The sequence below is a fragment of the Dendrobates tinctorius genome, unplaced genomic scaffold (genome assembly GCF_039654945.1).
Source record: "Dendrobates tinctorius isolate UK_male_01 unplaced genomic scaffold, ASM3965494v1 ptg000029l, whole genome shotgun sequence".
Lineage (NCBI taxonomy): Eukaryota > Metazoa > Chordata > Amphibia > Anura > Dendrobatidae > Dendrobates > Dendrobates tinctorius.
Window position 1 is genome coordinate 26,500,654 of NW_027361697.1, and position 18,013 is coordinate 26,518,666.

An 18,013-nucleotide genomic window follows, 5' to 3' on the forward strand; every position below is an offset into this window, starting at 1 on the left:
AATCACAGATCTGATGACAGCATTAAAGAATAAGATCAGCAGATTCTTAGACAAACCATATCTTTTCAGCTGACGCAGGAAGAACATCCTCTGTTGTGCTTTTCTTATAACAGCATCCACGTTTTTCCCCCATTTAAGATCATGAGAGATGATAACACCAAGGAATTTGGTCTCTGTGACCCTAAGAACCACTTCGTCATGGATGTAGATTGGAAGTATCTCATGTTGATCTTTCCTAAAATCCACAACCATCTCAGCAGTTTTTTTAGTGTTGAGTACAAGATTATTGGCTTTACACCAGTCACATATTCTTTCCACCTCACTCCGATACAAGTCTTCAGCATTTCCCCTGATGAGACCAATCAGTGTCATATCATCGGCAAATTTCAAGATTTTTACTGTCTGCTGAAGAGATGCAATCATTCGTATAGAGAGAAAACAGTAACGGGGACAAAACACACCCCTGAGGTGCCCCGATGTTTGTGACCAAGGTGTCCGAAGTGAATGGTCCAACTTTTACACTCTGTATCCTGGCTGTCAGGAAGTTATAAATCCACAAGCATAAGTTGAGAGGGACTCCAAGAGCTACCATTTTCTTATGAAGTAAATTCGGATCAATGGTATTGAACGCTGAGCTAAAGTCCATGAAAAGAATCCGGACATATGAGTGCCGTTCATCTGTATGATCCAAAATGTACTTCAGTGCCAGATTGACAGTGTCGTTTGCCGAACGATTCTCCTTATAGGCAAACTGAAGCGGGTCCCATAGCTTCTGCGTGAATTTTATCAGGTGGGACATCATAATTCTTTCGAAGACTTTCATAGCTACAGATGTGAGTGCTACTGGTCTATAGTCGTTCAACTCAGAGGATCCCACTTTCTTGGGGACAGGGATAATTGTGGAATTTTTCCAACACTGAGGTACAACGCACTCTTTCAGTGACACATTGTATATATTTGTCAGTATAGGGGCAAGCTGGGTAGCACATACTTTCAGACACATGAGATGAGATGAATCTGTGCTGCACTTTATGTACATGCTCAGTAGTGAGGCAGGGCTGTGGGGTCGTAGATGAGATGAATCTGTGCTGCACTTTATATACATGCTCAGTAGTGAGGCAGGGCTGTGGGGTCGTAGATGAGATGAATCTGTGCTGCACTTTATATACATGCTCAGTAGTGAGGCAGGGCTGTGGGATCATAGATGAGATGAATCTGTGCTGCACTTTATGTACATGCTCAGTAGTGAGGCAGGGCTGTGGGGTCGGAGCTGAGATGAATCTGTGCTGCACTTTATGTAGATGCTCAGTAGTGAGGCAGGGCTGTGGGGTTGGAATGAATCTGTGCTGCACTTTATGTACATGCTCAGTAGTGACCAGTGCTGTGGAGTCAGGGAAATTGAAGAGTCGGAGGTTGGGCTAACCTTCTCCACACCCCTGGTGCTTAACTGCTAAAAAAAAAAATTGGAGAGCACTGGCTGCTATATACGCTGGTGTGAGTGAGCCCTAATCCTGGAGTACATTGCTCATCTCAGTGTGAAGTAGTGAGATCCATATTCTCATTCCTGCTCTGCATTAGAGGTAATCAGGAGTCTCAAATACAGGAGAGAGTGAGGGGGACTGTGTTCCTCACTCATTTATGACCAATCCCTACATCTGACTTAGAGCGTGGGAACGTGTACTCATAATCCAACTTCTCATGCAGTGCTAAGAGCGCAGCAGGAATTGGAGTCGGTGTATACGCGATCCTTCAACTTCAGCGCAGCAGATATGCCAAAATCAGCAGTGATGCTACATACCCTGGGAGCTGAAAACCACATGGGCTGTATACGTGACGTCACCAGACTGACGTCACAGCCCACAAGAGCAGCACATACAACAAGAGAGAGACAAATAAGCAAAATTACAAGTCTATATTCCTGAACGTACGCGTAAGCTTCATCATCGTAAACTACTTACAATCATTATACTGGTAAGACACCGTCGAAGCGGACATTCAGTCCTATGTAAAAACACCATACATCATGTATCAATGCTTTACTATTCAAACACACAAAAGATGGTTTTATTACAGAAAAGTTTACAGAAACAAAATACAGAAAAAGATGCCAAAATTTCATCCCTTCCCCAGCACAGAATTGTCAGAATTCACATGAAAACTTACCAAAAGACTTGCTTGCTAATAGCTGTCACCTTCACTGACCCATCAAATACAACAACAAAAAAAGGCAAAAAATAAACCCTAATACGCAGTGACGTTAGCTTGCCACGCGGGGCAGGTTGGCAGGGAGATGCTGGGCTGTTTATTGTACCACCAATTTCCTCACAGTGAGCAGGCAGCCCCCCAGGGCCATGAGAAGGCCAGGCCTCCCCCCTACACATTCCAGGCCACAGATATCTGCCGCTCTTATCTCTGCCCCTCTCCAGCTACATGGCATCAAGACCTGTCAGTAATAAAGCAATGTAATATCCAATGTAGCCAGTTTTCTCACAAGGCGACTCAAGGTTGCAAGTTCCTGTAGACTTTCACTGCAAGTTGTTACCTTTCTCGCTTTCAGGACATGGTGTTCCTTAGACTCTGTAACCAGTGCGGAGACTTTTTTAGGCACGAAAACAAAAGCTGCATTATGGAAGGAAAGCCTAAAAGTACATTGGATACAGCAGGATCCAAAAGACGTGGATGAGGGGACGCTGCTACAAATCAGAAGCCATGTATACATAGGCACAGTGTGCCTTACAGAGCATACTGACAGCAATGCACAGAGGTCTGGGCTCTATAGGGCTCTGTGCAGACTTCTACTCCAAGGCGTGCAGTATGGACCCTCGAGGTCTCGCTACAATATCCAACACACTGATGTTTTTTGTTTTTTTTACTGAAAGAACAATTTACAAAAGAAGAGATTTTTCAGGACCACCCTGTCAAATACTAACAAGCTTATGCTCTAATCTGCAGTAATGGGATGCCGCCGGATGTCGCAGCTTGCATTTTGCATCAAGGCCACGTAAATGGATGGTAATTTAACTGGACGGCAGTGGCACTCTGTGAGGTGCAGGGACATCAAACACAACTAGAATATGATCGGTATGTGCACATACCGCTCATATACGGATTACCTATCCTAAAGGATGGGCAAACAGTGTAAAACTCCCATACAACCCCTTTAATTGCTGCAGAATGCTGACAGATTCGATCAGGGTTTTGGGGCCAATTCTGTTGCTAAATCCTAACAGAATCCTGGAATGTGAGACCATTATCAGTGCAACGCTACATATTTACACCATCTGACTATTCTGATTTAATGTGCACCTGTCCCTTTTCTTTTTTTCAGATTATGGTATCGTTTGCTTTTTATTACAGGAACCTCTGACATCGCTCGACTAGAACGGGCGTATATAACAAAGAAAAAGGAATTATATTTAAGCGCTTACAGGCCGGCAGACAAATTGCTCGCAAACTACTTTGGTTGTAAAGTGATGAGCCGGAGACTTCAGCATTACAGAGACCGTGTGTCCATTAAAGGGCATGACAAGCACTCCAACACTGGGCAGCCATTCAAGAATGCTATAGCAGAAGTTAGACTTATGGGATGTTCCCGTGAGCAGGCGATGTATAAACGGATTCACAATTCTATACCAATAATGACAGCACAAGTTTTGCTTTAATTTAAAGAGGAAAGTGAGCGGCTCGGTCTGGCAGGCACGCCGCATAGCTTAGCACTTACTAGAAGCTTGGCTATCCCTGGAAAGTTATTTAAAAGACATGCTTTCAGCTCCAGAATATATTTTGCAGTAATTAAAAGGCTATTAAGAGTCTGACGGATGTAGAGCGCGAGGTGGTGTATAATACTGTCTGAAGCACACAGTAGATATCACTGAATCATCCACCCTGAAAGCTGCAGGAACAACGAAAATGCTCACAACACATCGCAACATGGACCATTAGGTTTAACGTTAAGGATCATCGATAGGTAATAAAAGGGGGTCCCCTCAACAGACAATTAAGGGTTTTTCCCAAACTAGTCTAAAGGGGATTTGAGAGCCGCAGATAACTACTGCGCATGCCCGAGATTCCCAGCCCCGCAGTGTGAATAAATCATAAGCGACTGCGGGGCGGGATCTGTGGCCGCACGATATTAAGGCCAGGATGTGATCTGAGAGCACGCACGGGCATGTCGGGCAGCGCTGACTGCGCATGCCCACGAAACTATAGTACTGCGCAGGCGCCAGCATTTCAAAAGAAAACTGAGGAGGCAGCGCCAAAGACGAAATGACTGATGGATGCGAGGCGTCTATCAGAGGGGAAAAGACCTGCCCCCCTGTCAAATTTCAGGTTTTTTTTTTAACAATTTTATAAACGATTATTTCTGCGGAGGGACGGAAGCTAAGTAACAGAGCCACCTTGACAGAATGCAGCATTAGTGCTGCACAAGGTGGCTCTTTTACTTAAAAACGCCTGGGGGTGGTGACAGGTTACCTTTAAAAACGGAATCCATCGCTGTCCGACTTTTCGACAGACAAAAAACGTTCCTATGTCAGTTGTCTCCGGTCGATGGACAAAATTTGCGACGGATCCGGCGAACGACTGATGAAATGTGCAGCCATCAGTCGGGGGGGGGGGGGGGGGGGGGGTAACAAACTACAAGATTGCTACTTGTAGTCCCTAGAGTGAAAAGATTTAAAGGGAATCTGTCTCCTAGTTTTCGGCCTATCAGCTGCGGCCACCGCCATCGGGGCTTATCTACAGCATTCTGTAATGCTGTAGATAAGCCCCTGCTGAAACCTGAAAGATAAGAAAAACGAGTTAGCTTATACTCACCCGGGGGTCCGGTGCGGTGGGTGTCGCGGTCCGGTCCGGTGCCTCCCATCTTCATACGATGACGTCCTCCTTCTTGCTTCTCCCTCGGCTCCTGCGCAGGCGTACTTTATCTGCCCTGTTGAGGGCAGAGTAAATTACTTACAGTGCGCAGGCGCCAGGAAAGGTCAGAGAGCTCTGGCGCCTGTGCACTGCAGTATTCTGCTCTGCCTGCAATAGGGCAGAGAAAGTACACGTGCGCAGGAGCCAAGGGACAAGCAAGGAGGAGGACATCATCGTATGAAGATGGGAGGCGCCAGATCGGACTGAACGCCGGGGTGAGTATAACTCATTTTTCTTATCTTTCAGGTTACATCAGGGACTTATCTACAGCATTACAGAATGCTGTAGATAAGCCCCTGATGGCGGTGGCCGCAGCTGATAGTCCAAAAATGGGGTGACAGATCCCCTCTAACAATCAGATTCAGAGCTTCTCTATTACCCCTCATTTTAGGCTATGTATCCTTTATGCATATCCTCTATTAGAGATCCTATCATTTATAATAACTACATTGAAAGATTGAAGGATCCCCAAAATTACTATTAAAAAATATGCAAATTCAAAAGCCTGAGCTCCAGCTTAGAGGGTATGTATGAAAATACACACTCCGTTGTAGCTGTAATATGAATATCTGCCTTTCCCACTTTCTTCTATTGTTCACTTGCGATTTCAGCAGCCAGCATGCGGGGCTCAGCAGAGCGACTGCTTGGGATGGGTGTAGCCTCCATATTTAGCCCTGAGAGCACTACCCTGTTGCCAGCGAGTTCATGGGAGCAGGCGCTACTCGTCCTGCACAGCAGGTCAGCCTGGAGGCTCTGCCAGCCCACTGATGGCACAAGCGCGGCATTAGTCTGACCTCTAAACTATTAAGTGCCTCTTCTAAAGAAAGTCCCCTGACACAGTCAGCTCAGCGCTGTATGTGCGGCCCCCATGTCAGGGGGTTTGGTGGTCTCCTAACACACCTCAGCTAATTATTATCAGGGTGGCCACAAAGAACAATCCACAAATCTCATATAAGCCTATTCCAAAAATGTTAGCAGCTAGAAGTACCACAGTAGGGTAAAATAGGTCTTGCACCAATTGTGAGCAGGACAAGGAAGGGGCAACACTGATCAGCCAGCAGGTGTCACCCCAAATGTGCAGCTTTTTGTAACTTCCAAGAGAACAGGGGATAAGTAATGTCATTCAGCTTCATCCATGAAGAACAGCGATTTACAGTGTTGGGCTATGTTCACACACTGCATCTTTTGCCGCATTTTTCTTTGCTGTTTATCTGCAGCAAAAGTGAATGGTATTTCAAAAATCTCTTGCACATGAACATTTTTTTTTAGACTCACTGGATTTCAGTTCTTACAGGGTTTCAACCGAATGAAAAAAAATAACAAAAATGCGTTAAAATCGTGCGTATTGTATACAGCGTTTCTCCTGACATCACTCTGGTTTTTGGTGCAGGGGAGAAAAAAAAAAAATCAATCACTGCAGAAATGCTGTGTGTGAACTTGCCCTTAGGCAGTAAACACTTTTTTTTCTTCTTTTTTACACCAATGTCTGGAGATTCCTATAGATGACCACAGATCTAAATCATAAATCCAAAACTTTATAACCAATTCTGTATCAAATATGAGAGCTTTGTGGAGTCTGGAAGTTGTATGGAGGGGAAAACAACCCAAAACACTGATCTGATGGTGCAGTTTTACGCACTTTTCTCACAATACATTAGCAATCCACAGTGGTCACATTCACCAGATGGGTATCAAAGTTGTCCCTTTTGCCTCTGTCTCAAATGTTGAGATTTCCATTTTTTTTTTCTCGCTGTATGAAATAATGCAGTATGATAACAGTCTGTTCTTTTTTATTACTATATAAGCATGGGCTGCAATTGTATGGCATCCATCACAGGAATCTGTATAACTTTTCATGAATTATACACAGCCTATGGGCAGGTGCAGAAGACCACTTTCCCTGCATTTGAGAAAACCGGTCTGGTACAATCATGCTAATCACATTCCAATCAGAGTGGGATCCAATTTTTTCCAAAGTGGGAAGATAAAAAAAAAAAAAAAAAATTAAAGTCTCCACCTTCACTATTGGGTCAGTCTGTGAAAATCGGACAGCACTCAGATGACATCTGCATACAGCTCGATAATTTTCATGGACCCATAGACTTGAATGGGCGACTGTCATCCGACTCTTGGATTCTTTAAATTCATAATACATATATTTTGTTTATTTTTTCTTTACTATCCTTTCAGTTTTCACCATTTTAAGACCTGTTTTGCAATTTATAACTAACCCCCCCACCCTTCAACTACTGCATACGAAGATGCCCACCACCGGTCCAACATGCTGAGCAAAGCAGGGTCAGTCTGCGGTGCTACTGGCAGGAAATCCAAAAAAGCCCACCCTTTGTCATTTTCTCACTCTGCTAATAACCCGGAGATAGAGTTATCTGCGATATCACAAGGGCTTCCTAGCTACTGTACACCAGAGGGGAAACATTTACATTGAGTCGGCGGCATCTCGGTTGGACAAAGTGCAGTTTCACTTATCATTCACTACAATGAATGAGAACAGGTCTGACTGGTTAGGAGAAATAGAGATTGTGCTCTGGGGAGAAAGTAACCCCCCAGCTCTGCTCACATAGGACCTCAGGAGGGGGGTGCAGCGACTGACACCAATCTGTACAGGTTTCAATTTGTTGAAGTATGGGAATATTTGGCACGGTCCAGCCCCCTCCGTAGCCACGCTCCTCTATGTGCACCCATGACCTCAGAGTTTAGGAAATTGCAGAAGGTCATTGCTTACACAGAGGAGCGATATTCCCTGTCCGGCAGGACATCACCGCATCTGACAACAGCGACTATTGTGAAGTCAAACTGCAAGTACTCAATTGTTCCAGTGTTTTCACTCATTGTGTCAAAGGGGGCGACATTAAATCCGTCTATGGGACGACTGGAAAATGTTACACATGAAGACAAAGGGAGATGGGAAACCAAAACGTCTCGGGTGTTTATTATTAACCCTTTCGGAATCCCATCACCTAAGACTCCGTCATACGGTCGTGGCGTGTGTATGGAAGGGAACAGAGTCTGCAGCATACCCGCCATGTGCCAGCTGTGTTACACCTCCAGCAGCAAGCAAGCAGCTAGGTAACCACCAAGATGCTGTCAATCACTGACAGGTGGTCGAGGGGTGATGATAGGTTACCATGGAAGCCAGGGATCGGCTGAAGTGCCCCATGACTATCATGGTGGTACTATGAAACACAAACGGATTGGGCCTCATAAGAGAACTGCAATACTGCTGTAGAGCAGTATATAGTACAGTTGTGGCCAAAAGTATTGACACCCCTGCAATTCTGTCAGATAATACTCAGTTTCTTCCTGAAAATGATTGCAAACACAAATTCTTTGGTATTATTATCTTCATTTAATTTGTCTTAAATGAAAAAACACAAAAAGAATTGTCCTAAAGCCAATTTGGATATAATTCCACAACAAACATAAAAAAAGAGGTTGGACAAAAGTATTGGCACTGTTTGAAAAATCATGTGATGCTTCTCTAATTTGTGTAATTAACAGCACCTGTAACTTACCTGTGGCACCTAACAGGTGTTGGCAATAACTAAATCACACTTGCAGCCAGTTGACATGGATTAACGTTGACTCAAACCTCTGTCCTGTGTCCTTGTGTGTACCACATTGAGCATGGAGAAAAGAAAGAAGACCAAAGAACTGTCCGAGGACTTGAGAAACCAAATTGTGAGGAAGCATGAGCAATCTCAAGGCTACAAGTCCATCTCCAAAGACCTGAATGTTCCTGTGTCTACCGTGCGCAGTGTCATCAAGAAGTTTAAAGCCCATGGCACTGTGGCTAACCTCCCTAGATGTGGACGGAAAAGAAAAATTGACAAGAGATTTCAACGCAAGATTGTGCGGATGTTGGATAAAGAACCTCAACTAAGGGTACCGTTAACACCTAGCGATGCACCAGCGATCCCGACCAGCGATATGACGGTCAGGATCGCTGGTGCATCGCTAGGTGGTCGCTAGTGAGCTGCCACACAGGCAGATCTCACCAGCGATATCGCTGGGGACGGGGGTCGCTACTTACCTGTCAGACGAGGCAATCCTGCGTCCTCCCGCCTGGCTCCACACGTCGCTCATCTCCACAGCAGGATGCGCCGCAGGAAGTGACCGACGAGGAATGGTCCAGGAGCTTCTCGCGCGATCAGCGATAACCAGCGGGGGAGCCGGTCGGAGGCAAGTATCACATGCAGCGATATCGCTAGCAATATCGCTATAACATCACAAAATCGGTGACTTTACAGCGATATTGCTAGCGATATCGCAGTGTGTAACGGGGGCTTTACATCCAAACAAGTTCAAGCTGCCCTGCAGTCCGAGGCTACAACAGTGTCAACCCGTACTATCCGTCGGCGTCTGAATGAAAAGGGACTTTATGGTAGGAGACCCAGGAAGACCCCACTTCTTACCCCGAGACATAAAAAAGCCAGGCTGGAGTTTGCCAAAACTTACCTGAAAAGCCTAAAACGTTTTGGAAGAATGTTCTCTGGTCAGATGAGACAAAAGTAGAGCTTTTTGGGCAAAGGCATCAACATAGAGTTTACAGGTGAAAAAAAGAGGCATTCAAAGAAAAGAACACGGTCCCTACAGTCAAACATGGCGGAGGTTCCCTGATGTTTTGGGGTTGCTTTGCTGCCTCTGGCACTGGACTGCTTGACCGTGTGCATGGCATTATGAAGTCAGAAGACTACCAACAAATTTTGCAGCATAATGTAGGGCCCAGTGTGAGAAAGCTGGGTCTCCCTCAGAGGTCATGGGTCTTCCAGCAGGACAATGACCCAAAACACACTTCAAAAAGCACTAGAAAATGGTTTGAGAGAAAGCACTGGAGACTTCTAAGGTGGCTAGCAATGAGTCCAGACCTGAATCCCATAGAACACCTGTGGAGAGATCTAAAAATGGCAGTTTGGAGAAGGCACCCTTCAAATATCAGGGACCTGGAGCAGTTTGCCAAAGAAGAATGGTCTAAAATTCCAGCAGAGCATTGTAAGAAACTCATTGATGGTTACCGGAAGCGGTTGATCGCAGTTATTTTGGCTAAAGGTTGTGCAACCAAGTATTAGGCTGAGGGTGCCAATAGTTTTGTCTGGCCCATTTTTGGAGTTTTGTGTGAAATGATCAATGTTTTGCTTTTTGATTCATTGTCTTTTGTGTTTTTTCATTTAAGACAAATTAGATGAAGATAATAATACCAAAGAATTTGTGTTTGCAATCATTTTCAGGAAGAAACTGAGTATTATCTGACAGAATTGCAGGGGTGTCAATACTTTTGGCCACAACTGTATATGCAAATCAGGCGATCGCAAGGTTCAAGTTCACAAAAGAGACAAAGAAAAATTTAAAAGTTTTAAAAATCAAAAGGAAAATTAAGTATACATCACTACCCTTTTTCAATTTTTTAAAAATGAACTAAAACTACATTGAATATTGCCACTTTCACAATGTCCAATCCATCAAGATATTAACGTTATTTTAGTCCTCTGTTCAAAAGGAGAAAAAGATGTTTATGTTAAACTTCGTCACACAGATCTATTGATGAAAAAAAATAAAGTAACTGAAATTTATATTTTTATTTAGTTTTTTTTTAACAAAGTACTGAATTTTTATTTACCACTAAAATGGTAAAAAGACAGCCCAAGTAAAAAAAAAAATGTTACCAGGAAAAAAAAAACAAACAAACAGATTTAGCGCTTCATGAAAAGACCAAAAACAACACACTAAAAAGAAATAAATATTCAGGCTTATTAAGTGTGAAAATGCCAAAGACAAGACGTGTCTTACGCTTGAAAAACTTAAGTTTTAGGTATGCTGGAAAAAGACACTGAATATATCCTTACAAGGTTTGGTAATCTTGGAAACGACCTGAAGAATTATGTTGCCAGGTCATTATTATTGCATAGTGAGTGCCGTAAAAACAACCCTTCATGAAAGAAAAAAAAAATGCCCCCACCAACATTTTAATCAAAGCTGGATTCCCCACATTTTTCCAGTACATGAAATGGTAATCTGAACAGTGTCATTCAAAATTACAACTCATCCAGCACAAAAAAAAAAATATATATATATATATATATATATATATATATATATATATATATATATATATATATATATATATATATATTATGCTTTGGTACTTCCATATTTGTGTCGAAAAAATAGTTATGGCTGTTAAATGAAGTGGAGTTTAAAAAAAAAAAACCATGAAAACTGCTCAGTAATTCAAGAGTTAAACCAGGAGTGGCACGTGGTAAAACAAGTGCAAAAACAACCTCACTACAAACATTGTTAGGATGGGAAAGCATGGCTGCATTCAAAGTGCTAAAAGGCGAGAAAAAGCTGCATTACTAAAGTACACCAACAAGAAAGGTTTACTAAACCTCTTCAAATGTCACGCTCCTCAACCACCTTCCCTCGAAAAAGCGAAATTACACTCAAAATTTCAAAGGGTTAGTTGCTATGTAAAGCTCTTCACTGTAAGGACCTGTCGTTCTCTGGACAGGCCTCTTAGTAAATGCTAGAACTTATGGAGGCTATTTTCAGAAAACTGGTCGCGCTCCTCTGTTATTCCTCCTAAAACAAGGGCGAGAAATTACATTTTCCCCATGGGCAACATAAACCTTGACTGTTGTGCTGGACAAATAAATAGACAAATTAATTCTGCTCCATATTAATATTAACAATAATTATTTATATTAATATTGAGCAGAAGTATGCTAACACCCCCCCGATAGCACGAGCCCCACCCACGGCCTCCATACACACACAGCGCGAGCTCCTACCCACAGCCTCCATACACACACAGCGCGAGCCCCACCCACGGCCTCCATACACACAGCGCGAGCCCCACCCACGGCCTCCATACACACACAGCGCGAGCTCCTACCCACAGCCTCCATACACACACACACAGCGCGAGCCCCACCCACGGCCTCCATACACACACAGCGCGAGCCCCACCCACGGCCTCCATACACACAGCGCAAGCCCCACCCACGGCCTCATACACACACAGCGCGAGCCCCACCCACGGCCTCTATACACACAGCGCGAGCCCCACCCACGGCCTCCATACACACACACAGCGCAAGCCTCACCCACGGCCTCTATACACACAGCGCGAGCCCCACCCACAGCCTCTATACACACAGCGCGAGCCCCACCCACAGCCTCTATACACACAGCGCGAGCCCCACCCACAGCCTCTATACACACAGCGCGAGCCCCACCCACAGCCTCTATACACACAGCGCGAGCCCCACCCACAGCCTCTATACACACAGCGCGAGCCCCACCCACAGCCTCTATACACACAGCGCGAGCCCCACCCACAGCCTCTATACACACAGCGCGAGCCCCACCCACAGCCTCTATACACACAGCGCGAGCCCCACCCACAGCCTCCATACACACACACAGCGCGAGCCCCACCCACAGCCTCCATATACACAGCGCGAGCCCCACCCACAGCCTCCATATACACAGCGCGAGCCCCACCCACAGCCTCCATACACACAGCGCGAGCCCCACCCACAGCCTCCATACACACAGCGCGAGCCCCACCCACGGCCTCCATACACACACAGCGCGAGCTCCCACCCACAGCCTCCATACACACACACAGCGCGAGCCCCACCCACAGCCTCTATACACACACACAGCGCGAGCCCCACCCACAGCCTCTATACACACACACACAGTGCGAGCCCCACCCACGGCCTCTATACACACAGCGCGAGCCCCTCCCACAGCCTCTATACACACAGCGCGAGCCCCACCCACAGCCTCCATACACACACAGCGCGAGCCCCACCCACAGCCTCCATACACACACAGCGCGAGCCCCACCCACAGCCTCCATACACACACAGCGCGAGCCCCACCCACAGCCTCCATACACACACAGCGCGAGCCCCACCCACAGCCTCCATACATACACACACACAGCGCGAGCCCCACCCACAGCCTCCATACACACACAGCGCGAGCCCCACCCACGGCCTTCATACACACCCAGAGTGAGCCCCACCCACAACCTCAATACACAGCGTGAGCCCCACACACGGCCTCCATACAGTGTGAGCCCCACACAACCTCCTATATACAGTACAGACCAAAAGTTTGGACACACCTTCTCATTCAAAGAGTTTTCTTTGTAGATTCACTCTGAAGGCAGCAAAACTACGAATTAACACATGTGGAATTATATAATTAACAAAAAAAGTGTGAAACAACTGAAAATATGTCTTATATTCTAGGTTCTTCAAAGTAGCCACCTTTTGCTTTGATTACTGCTTTGCACACTCTTGGCATTCTCTTGATGAGCTTCAAGAGGTAGTCACCGGAAATGGTATTCACTTCACAGGTGTGCCCTGTCAGGTTTAATAAGTGGGATTTCTTGCCTTATAAATGGGGTTGGGACCATCAGTTGTGTTGTGCAGAAGTCTGATGGATACACAGCTGATAGTCCTACTGAATAGACTGTTAGAATTTGTATTATGGCAAGAAAAAAGCAGCTAAGTTAAGAAAAACGAGTGGCCATCAAAGAACACAAGGAATGGACAATAGACCAGTGGAAATCTGTGCTTTGGTCTGATGAGTCCAAATTTGAGATCTTTGGTTCCAACCACAGTGTCTTTGTGCGACGCAGAAAAGGTGAACGGATGGACTCTACATGCCTGGTTCCCACCGTGAAGCATGGAGGAGGAGGAGGTGTGATGGTGGGGGGAGGTTTGCTGGTGACACTGTTAGGGATTTATTCAAAATTGAAGGCATACTGCACCAGCATGGCTACCACAGCATCTTACAGCGGCATGCTGTTCCATCTGGTTTGCGTTTAGTTGGACCATCATTTATTTTTCAACAGGACAATGACCCCAAACACACCTCCAGGCTGTGTAAGGATATTTGACCAAGAAGGAGAGTGATGGGGTGCTACGTCAGATGACCTGGCGTCCAAAGTCACCAGACCTGAACCCAATCGACATGGTTCGGGGTGAGCTGGACCGCAGAGTGAAGGCAAAAGGGCCAACAAGTGCTAAGCATCTCTGGGAACTCCTTCAAGACTGTTGGAAGACCATTTCTGGTGAAGACCTCTTGAAGCTCATCAAGAGAATGCCAAGAGTGTGCAAAGCACTAATCAAAGCAAAAGGTGGCTACTTTGAAGAACCTAGAATATAAGACATATTTTCAGTTGTTTCACACTTTTTTGTTAATTATATAATTCCACATGTGTTAATTCATAGTTTTGATGCCTTCAGAGTGAATCTACAATTTTCATAGTCATGAAAATAAAGAAAACTCTTTGAATGAGAAGGTGTGTCCAAACTTTTGGTCTGCACTGTACATACAAATATGCCCCCCACATAACAAAAAGATACTGGCCTCACTACTGTTCCCCGGCACTCTGCTCCGCTCTCCCATGCACTGACTGCTCTCACTGACTGGTGGACGATGGAGCCAGCGGCCCCGTCCTCCATGGATGTATTCACCTCTGTGCAGTTACAGGGGACAAATCCCAAACCACCGAAGGACCCATAGACCAGGAAACACCAAACAAGATATAATTGCTCAATACCTTTTATTATCTCGGTAGTAAAATATTAATAAAAAACCAATTTAAAACCAATGTGCACGTATAGGGATGACTTTACCACAATTGTAAAGAAAATAATATACACCCACATATATATTATATTCACATATGTATTCCTCAAATAAAGAATAATAAATGGAAAAAACGTTAGTGCAAGCAAACCAATATAAATTTGATATTTTATAAAAGTGAAAAAAAAAAAAAAAAAAAAAAAGGGAAAATCATGAAGAAAAATATCAAATATTATATCCTATATAAATAACTTATTTTTCTGCGATATAAAGTGCAATATGCCTGTGCAAAAAAAGCAAATAAAAACATCAATGATACAGTGGTCAATATAAAGTGCAGCGTGCATGTGCAGAAAAGCAACCAAAAATCATTCGGCTCTCATTGCTATACAAAAAAGTGTCATAGTGACTATTACATAAAGTGCAGTGCTATAGAGGAATACAGGGGGTTAATTCATATACCTTTGTGGGTCACCACGTCCCTTTAGCGTGCACCCCGACGCACGTTTCGGAGTTTTTCCCCTGATAAATAGTATTTTTGGGGTATAATATTTTGCAGAAAACTGCACTAAATTTTGCTGCAATTTCTCTTCCATTTTAAATCCATCAACCACAATGGAATTTTTCCTCTAAAAAAAGATCTATGCATTTAGGACTTTTCACCAGTCCACTACTACATACAGAAGAATCAAGTGCATAACATGAACTGTAAGTCACCCCCACAGATTAACCTCAAAGAAAAAAATAGTAGCGTTGTTGTGGTTTGTCAGAAGCTCGGCTTTTATGGAGCGCCGTTTACCACAATAGTAGAGATGAAACCCTATACACAAGACAGCGCTTTCATCCTACACGACCCGTCATAAATCTACACCTTCAAAACCAAGGACGGCCTCATACGTTACAGATGGATTTAGTAGACTTTCAATGCTGCGGAGAGGCGAAGGCTACGGTGTGCAGTTTCAGAAAATAAGTAATTGAAAGAAAAAGAAAAATGCAATTGTATGATGTAAGAATATTTGTAGGAATCCAATAAATGTCATTTCACAGGTACGTAGTAGATGGAAGTAAGGCATTCGGTAAAACCACATTCAGACAGCAAGTGACCGGCTGCCAGAAAGCAAACAGAAGCCGGAGGATGAAGAGGGCGAATATTGGTAGTTTTATTGTTTTCTCAGATTCATGTAGAATTGAAAAGATAGTATAAATCACTCCAACATCTAGTCTTGTTTTCTGATGCTTTACATAGCGTCAATTAACCTGGCAATTCCTGAGCACTTCTGTCACTTCCATCATGACATCATGAGGCCTAAGAAGTGCCAGAGGCGCTCAGGAGCAGCTGAGGATGCCAGCCATAGTACTCCTGGTGACTGATTGACAGACTAGCTGCAAGGTTATCACGCTGGCTTATACCGTGTGCCCTGTGATGCTGCAGAGACAAAGCTGCTTGCGCTTGCAGCAGAGGAGCACAGGCCCAATGACGTTAGCAAGATCCAGCACTTGCAAGCTCTACAGCAGAGATCTTGTAAGCACTGTACCTTTGCCAAGGAGTCCAGCCACATTTAATAGACTGCAGCAGTGGTTGTTCATCTAGGCAGCAAGCAACAAGAGAAAAAAAAATACATCCGTTCATGAGAACTAAGAGTATTTTTAATAAGTCAATTGCAACTGCCCAGTGCCGGCAGGCACATTATCTGTATGCGCATGCAAATCACATACATGAGGTCACGTGCAGACTAGACGTGCGCAGCCTTTACCCAATATGAGTGATCTGACTGGGACCAGTCAAGTCTAGTTGGAATGTAGCTGGAAGTATGTAAATTGAATACTTGCAGTCACAGGATTGCTCGCTCCTGAAACCTGCACTGGAAAATCCTGACAGCCTGCACTGTGAGGATTCACTTAAGTCTACAGTCACGTAGACTGGATCCCAACCCTGGACAACTCCTTTAAGCGAAAAAGGATTTCAAGAAAAAACAACTTTGACACTGAAGTCCTTTCACACTCTGGATGTGATATCTCTCTTGCACCAGAGAGAATATACAGTATACGTATCCATCTCTGCAGTGTGTGGATAAACCTTAATTATGCAGATCCGAAAAGGGAATCTGTCACTAGGTTTGCTCACCCCATCTGAGAGCAGCATGATTTAGGGGTAGAGACCCTGATCCTAGCTGCTTGCTGTCATTTTCTCTGCTACAGACCTAGCAGCACTTTGAATGCTGAGCTCTAAATAACCCTGCCCACACCACCGATTGGTACCTTTCTGCCTATGCACAGTGTACACAGATAAATGCCAATCAGTGGTGGGGGACAAAGTTATACAGAACTTATGAATATGGAGGACTGCATGGCAGCAGGTTACTAGTCCTCTAATGAATATCCAGCTGACAAAATACTATGATTTTATGAAAACTATAGCAAGCTGCCCAGCAAGTGACATTTGATTAGGTGGTAAAAACCTGGTGGCAGTCCCTTAAACATATGTGTGAACATGCAAATCCCCTTAAAAACACATTTTATTCCGATAATCACTAAAAAACACCTTCCCAGTGAAAAATGGCAAATGCCAAAAAAAAACATAAAAAAAACCTGGTCTAAAGTGCTGCACAGCCCTATACTAAGGCCTAGCTGATACCTTCCTGGCCATTGAGGTTGGCACCCTAATAGTACGACATTGGCGCCCCCACTCAACGAGGACTATCCCTCGCTTCACTAGTGATCCCTAATATCACAGAGGGGAAAACAATTCTTAGATAGTGCAGAAATTAAAAAATCAAAGTGCCCTAGGACTAGTGCAGACCAGACCCAAATATCAAACTATAACGATAAAAATGAATATTACCATATCATGATGTCATGTGACCTAACATGCCCTCAAGAGGCATAGTAAACAGCTCACCCCACTTGGGGGAATAGAGATGGTCAGATACATTGAATAGATAATAGATGGTCACTTATCGTGTCTGTGGAGAACCCTCAACGCGTTTCCCTGCCATGGCGGTTCATCAGGCCATCATCATTGTGGTATCAGGCATGAAGCAGCAATAATATCATTCAGAGCATCGGTTATACCTCCTGATGAACCGCCACGGCGGGGAAACGCGTTGAGGGTTCTCCACAGACATGATAAGTGACCATCTATTATCTATTCAATGTATCTGACCATCTCTATTCCCCCAAGTGGGGTGAGCTGTTTACTATGCCTCTTGAGGGCATGTTAGGTCACATCACATCATGATATGGTAATATGCATTTTTATCGTTATAGTTTGATATTTGGGTCTGGTCTGCACTAGTCCTAGGGCACTTTGATTTTTTAATTTCTGCACTATGTAAGAATTGTTTTCACCTCTGTGATATTAGGGATCACTAGGGAAGCGAGGGATAGTCCTCGTTGAGTGGGGGCGCCAATATCGTACTATTAGGGTGCCAACCTCCACGGCCATGAAGGTATCAGCTAGGCCTTAGTA

The 18,013-nt window shown here is 44.5% G+C and overlaps 1 protein-coding gene across 2 annotated transcripts in view; it reads right to left on the bottom strand.

The window, feature by feature from the left end:
• The window catches only part of PKN2 (protein kinase N2), a 159,847-nt gene that overhangs the window by 99,141 nt on the left and 42,693 nt on the right, over nucleotides 1–18,013 (bottom strand). The gene's annotated exons all lie outside the window — the stretch shown is intronic.